Here is a 9,987-nt window from a genome sequence, read left to right as displayed (position 1 = left end):
TGGAGAAAACTGGATTGTCCTAGAGGCCTTTGTGTGGAGATACATGCTATTTAACTTTGTGTCTTTGCCTTTCCACTGACAGTAGGGACTCTGGAGTGTCCCATGTTAATATTGCTTTGCTTCATATGCTTCTCCAATGGCCACCTCCATTCTGCTTAAATCTGATACTTGACTGTATGGAAAGGATGAGGAGCCAGAAGGAAATGTGAGGTGTCTCCATCTACCTGGGAGCTATACTGCTGAACTACCTTCTGAAGAGACTTCAGGGCAACATGAAACGTTTGTTCCCAGCTTCAGCACAGCAATTACAGCACTTCTCAGAGCACTTCATCAGAATGTTGATGGCTCTTCACTTAGCCCCTCTGCCCTAGAGTGTCTCTTAATGACAAGGTAACAGGGTATGCTGGATGAAAACACTGCCTCTTGAAGTTTGGGCTGTGTCTGTACTCCTAATTAAAAAGTGAGGGAGTGATCCCTGGTTCTTAGAACAATACCAACTGTTTTCCACCCCCACCTCTTTATACCAGGTAAGACTTAGAGAAAATAGTCAGAGCACTGAAACCCTGAGTCAGTGAGTGAGCCAACAGCTACATGGCATCAATGTATCTGAAGGTTCCTTCTTTAGTGCCAAAGAAAAGTGATGAAGCGGTGCAGTTCACACACCTGAAGGACAGGTTGACATCTAGAGAGGCCTTAAGAAGTGGGCCCATGTGAGCCTCGTGAGGTTCAAAAAGGTCAAGAACAAGATCCTTCACCTGGCTTGGGGCAAACCCTGGTACAAATACAGGCTGGGGGATATAGGGATTGAGAGCAGCCCTGAAGGGAAAGATGTGGGGATACTTGTGGATAAAAAGCTGGACATGAGCTGGCAATGTGCACTTGCAGCCCAGGAGTCCAACTGTATCCCTGTTCTGCATCAAAAGAAGCATTACCAGCAGGTTGAAGGAGGTGACTCTTACCCCTGCCTGCTGCAGCAGATACCTGAACCTGCCATGTCTGTGCAGCTCTCCCCACACTGCTTCTACTCTCACACCCGTATCTTCAGGGTTTCTGTAGCATCAGATTTTTAGCACCAATTGGGGGTCCCCCAAATCTGTTTTTTTCTGCCCTTTATACAGATTAGATTACCCACCTGCCCATGAACTTTGCTTGTGGATGTTGTTACTGTATTTATTCAAGGAGTTTTCCTCTCTCCCTCTTTCTCACCTGCTGCCAGGTAGCTATTCTGCCATTTTTGTTCTTTGGCTGCCTTTACTGAACTGGTTTTACAACATGCATTGCTTAAGGACACATGATAGCACAGAAGAAGGAGGAGTGGGGAGAAATGCTTCTGGCAGTTCAGAATGGCTCTTCAAAGCTGGGCACCTGTGCCTTTTCTAAATGCACGTGATGTTTTAATGACAGTCTAAACTAATGTGGAATCAGGTTATTGACTTCTGTTTTGGGACCTGGTGATGCTTCCATACCTGCTTTGGTGTTTCATTTTCTCTGTGCTTTTTCAGACTCTGCAGTTAAAAGAAGCTAGTAATAGAGGTGGGGAGAGGGGAAGCTTGTTGAAATTGTCTTAAATCAAAAGCTAAGAAGTGAACTGTTACAATGCCAAAACTGCAGCTGTCGCTAACAAAATTAACTACACCATTCCGTTTGGCTAAAATAATGCAACTTAATCCATTTTGTTTTTCAGATGACTTGTTTACAATTCTGAAGTTTTAATGAAAACATATTTATTTTAGTTCCATTTCTTCTATTCTTTTGTCATCAGGAAGGAATATGAGGCAAGGAGCTCCCATTTCCCCTCTGTGGCATGTCCCACATGCCAAGCAGGAGAGTTACAAAGCAGGAGCTTCCCCTAGATGAATTGGCAGGACTCAATATAATCATTTAAGCCTGGACTGGTTTTCTCTCCACTTACATCAATCCGTAATACTTAAATCCATAGTCCTTCACTGTTGAATTGCTGCCAGTGGTTTCCAAATACAAGCTCTTTATTAAACAAACAGGGATCAGACGGCATGTGTTAGAGTGCAGATGAACAGTGCTACTATAGGTTGCTTCTATCTGAAAGACAGAGATTTGTAAGGGGTGGCTGGACATATGCAAGAAAGGCTTACCAGGCACAGATGGCAGTGTTCATTTATAGCAGTAGAGCAAGGCTGTAACAGCATTAACTAGTAAAGGGTCTGTTTTTGTACATGAGGAAAGTGAAACCCATCACATGGAGATGTAGGAGAGAAAATCTCTGACAAGAGCAACAGGCAATAATTGCCTGCGTGGTTCATTGTCAGCTACATCAGTGAAGGTTCTTGAGCTACTTGTGTGTGATTTTAACCCATCTTGAGCCCAAGCTCAAGGAAGGAAAAGGAATAAAAAGAGTGTAACATGATGTCAGTAAGGAAACTCACAAGTTCATCTGCATTGCCCACACTACCATCATCTTGTGTGCCAGTCTACATGAAAGCCAATTTGCTTTACAGAGATTCTAAGAGCTAGCTGGGCTGCCAATCCCCCTCTCCAATAGCATCATCTCCTTTACTCCAAATCAACAGTTGAAAGTATTGAGATGTGATACTTCAGTGATGTCTTAGAAAAAAACTCCCCATGGGAGATGTACACATGTTGGATTCTCTATTAAATAAAACCTAAGCAAACCTATTTATACTATCTTCCAGCCCTTTTATAAAATCTCTCTTTACTCAGGATCCTTACTGTAACTGTAGGGTCTGTGAGGATGGAAAAGAACAGAGTAAGAACATTCCGTGTCTATTAATCCAGACTGAAAAGTCTGGGGATTAAGGCAGTAAAAACATATGTATTTCCAAGCACATAATTGTCACGTTGAACAGACTATCAGACTTTTCAGACTTACAGTGTGTAAGCAATTCATTCTGACTTGCTTCTATCAAGATGGTGTGCCTGATGTTCTGCTCCAGAAAAATACTTAGTGACTGGTTATTCGAGTGCAAATGTTACAGCGGTATGTTCAGGTGGATTAATCTCTTTTGTTTGCATGCTATGAATCATAAAGCCTGGTGCTGGCTTTTTTTTTTTGTAAAAACCTGAGTTTTTACGAAAATAAGTGTTGAAAACCCTTATTTTCTCTGAAAATGCCATAGGTAGTTGGTTTCTTACAAAAAAAAAACACCTCACTGAAGCAGTCATCTCACTGAGCTATGGTCAATGTGTGTTTTCTTTACTATCTGGTTATTTGCCTTTGTTCATAGTTTGGTTTTTTTTCCTTGTTTCTTTTTTACTAAACAGAAAGTTATATATTGAAAATTATTTCGCATGATGCCTCTGTTCCCATCAGCCCCTGAACTGTAAAATAGTGTCACATACTGTTTTGTTCAGCTGACTAACTTCATCTACATCTATAAAATTATTCTGTCTTCAGTGGCCAGAGGCTCATCTTATTATTTTCTTCCCCTTAAATAATTCCTTAAAGAAAACATTGAAAATGAAAAAGTGGTTCATTGGTTATTGACTTTTTTTTATAAACTGTTATCTTTCTGAATATAATTCACTTCAAGGGTGAAATTCTGAGTGTAAATATTAGCTCGATTAATGGAAATTGTATGCACAAAACCTTAGCACAGTGCTGAAATCTTTCCTTCTCTTTTTTCCCATGTACAATTCCTTCTTAGCACCTCATGTTTGAGAGGGAGGATTTGGACATAATGCAACTCACAGAAATAGTTTTTTGAGGTCTCTGGAGCAGGAAGAGTGAAGTATTAAATTTACAAGAACTTCAGTTTAATACCTTGGATTTTATGCTTTCTATTTGTATCATAATGTCAACTTCATAATGGCATAAAATGTCACAAAAGCATTCAATCCAGCATAATCCAGCTACTATTTCACTCTCTGAGGCATTTCTTATTCTTAGATAGGAGAAAAATCACAAAGTGTGATTATTTTATGGGTTTGCGTGTACACTTGGTACTGTGAGTTAGGTATGTCATGATATTTGCTTTTGTTTTCCCACACAGCTGTTACTGAGAAGCTGTATCAGTGCTGTTACATGGAAAGATATAATAGTTTTAAAAGGTTATTTCATAAACTATTAAAGGGGTACACTTGTTGCAAGCAAGTTTTCCACTGTCTCAAAAAAAAGGTTTGCAGGATTGGTCATCTGTTTGGAGGAATTTTCTTCTGCCCCCCCTTAGGGTGATACACCCTGAGCAGGCTCAACATTATCAAGGATGCGCAGATGTGTCTCCAAGGGGAGTTTTATTACTTAAGCCCTCTTTCCAGTGACAGCTCCATGTCAGAAAGGGCAAGCTCTGATGGTGATGTAAGATTGGTTTATTACTCATAGCTGTTGCCAACATGTGTTCATAAAAATTCTCCTTGGATGTCAGATGAATTGAGCAAGACATTAATTTTGTGTCACAATTGCAGCTGAGAGCTGTAACAGCACAGCAGCACAGCTTCCAGAGGTGACAACTCCACTCCACCAGCAGTTTTTCAAACACTGTGAATTTCATCTTCTTTCCACATTAGGAGTGAATCATAGAATCATAGAATCCTAGGGGTTGGAAGGGACCTCGAAAGATCATCTAGTCCAACCCCCCCTGCCAGAGCAGGGTCACCTAGAGTACATCACATAGGAACGCATCCAGGTGGGTTTTGAATGTCTCCAGAGAAGGAGACTCCACAACCTCCCTGGGCAGCCTGTTCCAGCGCTCTGTCACTCTTACAGTAAAAAAAATGAAGTGGAAGAAGAAGGTTGCTTTCAGGTTCTAAATTTTTTCTTTTCTCCTTTGCTGTGAGATGGACCTTGTTTCTTCCCTATATTGGGTTTACTTGTGAGGAGTTCCTAGGAAAAGATGTGCTGTAGTGCTACACTCAGAAGGGCTGGGATAAGCAAACTGTATCATTGTGATAAGAGCAAGTAAGCAAGAAGAGATATTCTGTTCATCTGTGAAGGCAACAAAAGCATCTTATGACTGGTTATGGCTGAGTAGGTGAGACTATTGCAGCCACCATGGAAACAAAACCAAAGTCCAAAAACATAGCATTGAAACTTAAGGCCAAGTGAGTTAATATTTATTTTGATGCTCAGATGTCCAGCATCCCAAATTCCCTAAAAAAGTTAAGCCTCCATTACAGAAGTACTGGTAGAATTGATTTTTATATTGGGACCAGATTTGAAATCTTCAAAGCCACAGATGGCCTTAGTGTGTAGCTCAGGTCTGTGAAGTTTGGCACCTTCTCTAGTCTGAAGGGCCACAAAGTTCTCCCATTGTATCTGACTCTGCTGCCAGGTTGCTTTCCAGGCTCCAGGACTACGGATCAGGCTCTACACTCCAGCTTTCTACAAGGACACCCAGAAAGCACCCACCGTCTACTCTCCAGATTTAGCTTTACCCTCATTTTCCCTTCAAAATATGCTGGACCTTTTCTGGAAGGCTTCTCTTCCTTCCTGCACCTGGGAGCAGTGGTGGTTTTCGGCAATTAGGGAGGCTGCCCTTCGGGGCTTCTTTCCTGGATTAGGTGAACATGTCCCTGCATCAGCTTTTCCAAAAGCTGCGGCTTTTTTCTGAGCGAGCACTGGCTCCGTCTCGCAAATCCCATCCTCCCTTTCCAGTTTTTCCTTCCTGCTTCTGTTCTGCACGTAACCATCCCCCCCAGCAGCACCTGCGGCAGAGGGAGCTCAGAAAGGCAGGTACCCACTTCACGCTGCAGCTGCCAGTGGCTTTAGGGAGCTGGAAGAGCTGCAGCTCTGCTGCCTTTCAGCCCTGTAAAAGGGTGAACAAGGGCAGTAGGATGTGCTGCAGGAACTGGGAGGCTGTGGGAAGGTTTCACTGAGCTACAGTAATAGTAATACAGCATGATGAGGAATCCCCAAATGGCTGATTAACTGTCAAATTGTGATGCTATGCCCGTGCATGATAGTATCTGGGAAAAAAGTAGCAAGGCAAACTAATTAAAATACTAACCTGGAGTTTCTCCACATGGCTTTGCTTTTTTATCCCCTCTTCTTTCTCTCAGTTTTTTCTCCTCCTTTTCATTTCTTTCTTTGCCCTTCATTTTCCATCTTTATTATTTATAAAATTCCCTTTTATCATTTTCTTCCCATCTAGCTTCTCTTATTTCTCCTTTTCTCCTAGTCCTTCTGTGCCCCATATTGCATTTCCCTTTCTGTTAATCAGTCTTTTCCCAGATCCCGGTACCTCATGGGAACTGTCGTTCAAGGACTTTAAGGCCAATTTTACAGTTTTTCCTCTCTTGTCCTTTTCTTATCTACTTTGCAGGGGTAAGGGACTGTTAGTCTGACTGGCAGAGCACTCCTGGGGAGGCAGCTGCTGGAAGAAAAAATCTTGCTGAAGGTCCTTGAAGGGACCCTGCCAAGGTCCAGCTGAATATTTACAGTGTTTCGCACACAGATTAGGCACTTCATAGAAAAACTATTTCAATGCAGTTGCAGTGTAAGTTTGTGTATAAGGTGGGAATGATGATGGTGTATGTGGCACACAGTGGGAGAAGAATAAAACAGACTTTCCAAATATATCATCACAAAAATACTCATTTAACTGAGGAGAGGAAGCACTGCCATCTCTTTCATAGGTGTTAGAAATGGTGTGCTCCCAGAGGTGTTGGCTTGGATTTTGAGCTATGGTAGGCCACCTGTTGTGTTATTTGCTGGCACTAATTACTGCAAGACTTAAGCTAATCTTGTTTCTGAAGAAGCTCAGCTCAGCTTGGCACTTTCTTCTCTTGGGCTGACAGCAGGGAGGGCTCAGTGGCACGGAGATGTGTCTCAGGGCCAGCCCCATCTCTACAGCTCTGCCAGGGCATTGGCCACATGGACAGGGCTCTGAAGGGGCTGGAGGGGCCTTGGCAGAGCTGCTCTCAGCCCACCAGGCCGAGCTCGATGAGCAGCCACATCCTGCCTCTGCCTGCCTCGCTGCAAGTGCTCAGGGGCAGAGTGAAAGAAGAGGTGGTTTTTAAAATCAGGAATTACTTCTTACATTTGGGCAGTCACTGATGACATGACCTTCTAGAAGATTCTCCCTGTCAAAAGCAAGTTTATTACCAATTCAGATTATTCTCTCATATTAGGTTAAACAACAGAGCAGCTGAGTTAAATTCACATCACTGGTATTCACCCTAAGAATGAAAATATTTAGAATTAGAAAGCCTGTTCCCCTCACAAATAATTTTATTTTAAATTCAAAGATAAATTTTAGGCACTCTTAACAGAGCAGAAGCTGCCATGCTGCAGCCAGAAGATGAGCTCCTGCTCTGGATGCAGGAGCCAGAGCCACCCCACCAGCTGCCTGTGATACCCACTGGGGAGCAATCCTGTGGGGCACCAGGGCTCACATCCCACATGAACAGTCAGAGGCTTCACAGCATTCAGAAGTTAATAATCACTTACCAACTCAGAAGTTTTTGATGGCTTTTAAACTCACATTTAATTTCACTTTCAATCAAGTTGTGACATACTTAGCTAGAGATTAGGTGACAGGCAGTCAGGCTGAACTGCTGCTCTGCATCTCTTCCTTTTGCTTTCCTGCCAGCCCTGATAAATAAATTTTTTTATTATTTTTTTTATTTTGCATAGAGGTGAGTGTATTCAAAAGACAACTGCACTCCTCAAAGCCTTTGTTATGCAAGTGAGTAAAAAACATAGATATAAAATGCTATTGTGTGACATTTGCAGCACTAAATATCCAATTTTGTGTTGGGCAGCATATGATGGGTTTTTTTCCTTATACTTAGCTTGATTTCTAAGTTATTTTTGGGCTTCCCTGTGACTAGAGAAAGTATTTTGGAGATGATAGAGACAATGGAAAGTCTTTGAGGTTCAGATTGGCATGTATAAATCATGTGTTTGTGCCTGAGTCAGTTCTCCAGAAATTGTTTTCCTCCAGGCTAGGTTGGTAGGCATCTCTGTTTACTTTCCTTTTTTTTTTTTCTTTTTTTCTTTTTTTCTTTTTTTTTTTTTCTTGCTTCTGCAATGTGGGTCATAACCAGCTTCCTAGGATTGCCTGAACAGTTGTACTTAGTAAACTTAGTGTCTATGTCCTCAAACATGTCTCTGCTCTCCTCCTGTGATGCAGTGTGTTTTATTCAGTTTGCAGTCTGATCTACTAAAAGCATTAAATGGTGTTGACAAGCATTTTGTGGTTTGTGGCTTGGAAAGCATAGGAGATGGGTGTTCATTGAACTCCTCTAGGCAGAAATGTCCATCACATGATTGCTGGTGGTTGCTGGGGACCTTGCTCTCAGCCTCCCCAGCAAAGGATTACTTTCTTATAAGAAGCCTACAGAAGATTTGTTTTACTAGTGCCTTGCAGAGTTGGAATTTTAAATTTCAGAGATTCCAGATATTTGCCCCCCTCTTGTGGCTACCATTTTTAAATAAATGATGCTCTGTCTTTCTTGATTGTAGGTGAGATTTAATCCTAGCCCCTGATACACCTTTTTTACTGTGGTTCCAGAGGAGAGTTCTGTTTTACACAGAACTCATAATGGGGTTTTTGCCTTTAAACATTTTTTTGCCTTAGTTTGAAAGGATGTATTACTATGTGCTTGCCCTTCCTAGGTGCTTTCATATGCACTTTCTTTCTTTGCCTGGTAATTAAGTGTCTCAAACTGGTAGCAACAGTGAGGCTGTTCCTCTGCCTAAGTCAGCTATCCTAAGTCTAGAGTTAAACAGAAACTGCTCAGTTCTCTTGACTCCTGTGATCTTACATCAATTCACCAGTTATTATTTCCTCTTGTCAAATGAAGCAATATCAAAGCTTTGAAATGATGTTGCAGCTTTTCCAAGACCAATTTCCCTCTCCTTCTCTCGCCTCCTTCTGCCTTTGCCTCTTGAAATGATACCCAGTAGAGCACTTCAGCTATTTCAACCAGGGGTTTTCTGAAGGAATTTTTTTAAAGCTAGCTTCTACAGCAGAGTTTGGTTATAATGAAGAACAATAAAAAAAAAATCCTCCTGCCTTGGAGAGTCAATCTTATGTGTACTAATGCATGTGGTGAACTCTGTGCCTGGAATATTCCCACTGGATTCAGTCAGTGGTATTGTTTGCACACACAGAGTTAAGCACCTCTGTAAGTGCTTGCCAGGTGATGGCTTTAAATCTCACTTGAAGCTGAGAAGATATGCATTGCAGTGCAGGAGAGACTAAACCAAGACAATTCTCTTCCATTGTCTTTTTTTATTATTATATGTTTCTACGATAGCTGTTATTCAGCAACACATAAAATGAAGAGAACAGTTATCATCTTTCAAAGAATTTCTTCACTCCAATGCTTGTCATCACTTTGACCTAGGCAGGATATTTAGGAAACTTGCAATTGGGCAGTTTCCCAGTGATGCTGAGTGAATATCTGCTGTGATAGAAGACACCAAGAGCTACAGGATTTAATCCTTGCACAGTTTTTCAGATTACTAAATGACATAACCAAAATCCCTCCAGAGTTAGTTTCTTGCTGTTGCTGCAGGATCAAATTTGGGCTTAGTCTGCTGCAGCATGTCATTGCCTAGGATATCACAAAACAATAGTCTTTTGAGTTGACAGGATTTTAAATGCTTATGGATTTGAAAATAAGGACCAGATAAGGACTGGATCAGGAGTCAGTTTAATGGCCAGCTGCAATGCAGAGATCTTGCTGTCATTGGTACCTTTGGCTCAGAGGACAAGTTGTTCTGCATGGAGTTGTTTGCAGCATGCAAGTGGAGCATGAGCAGCCTGTCTTGGTGCCCTAAATCTTCACATAAATCAATGGAAATAATGGCATGGACAACATCTCTTCCATTATGTTCACAATTTTTACTACCTTTCTGTACAAAGTTTCATGGTGAACTGAACAATGATTTATGATGCAATAGGCTATTCACAATATCATAGGGTTTTCCTGGGGGCATTGCTAGTAGCAGTGCACCCTGCCAATGCAGAACAGCTGAAAAAAAGGTTGCTTGGAAAGCTGGGATGATTTTTGTTCACAGTTACACATGGTGTCAATGCATTGTGC

Source organism: Apus apus, chromosome 1, assembly GCF_020740795.1.
Source record: "Apus apus isolate bApuApu2 chromosome 1, bApuApu2.pri.cur, whole genome shotgun sequence".
NCBI lineage: Eukaryota > Metazoa > Chordata > Aves > Apodiformes > Apodidae > Apus > Apus apus.
The sequence above is the reverse complement of the archived record's forward strand: the minus strand, read 5'-3'. Positions refer to the sequence as shown.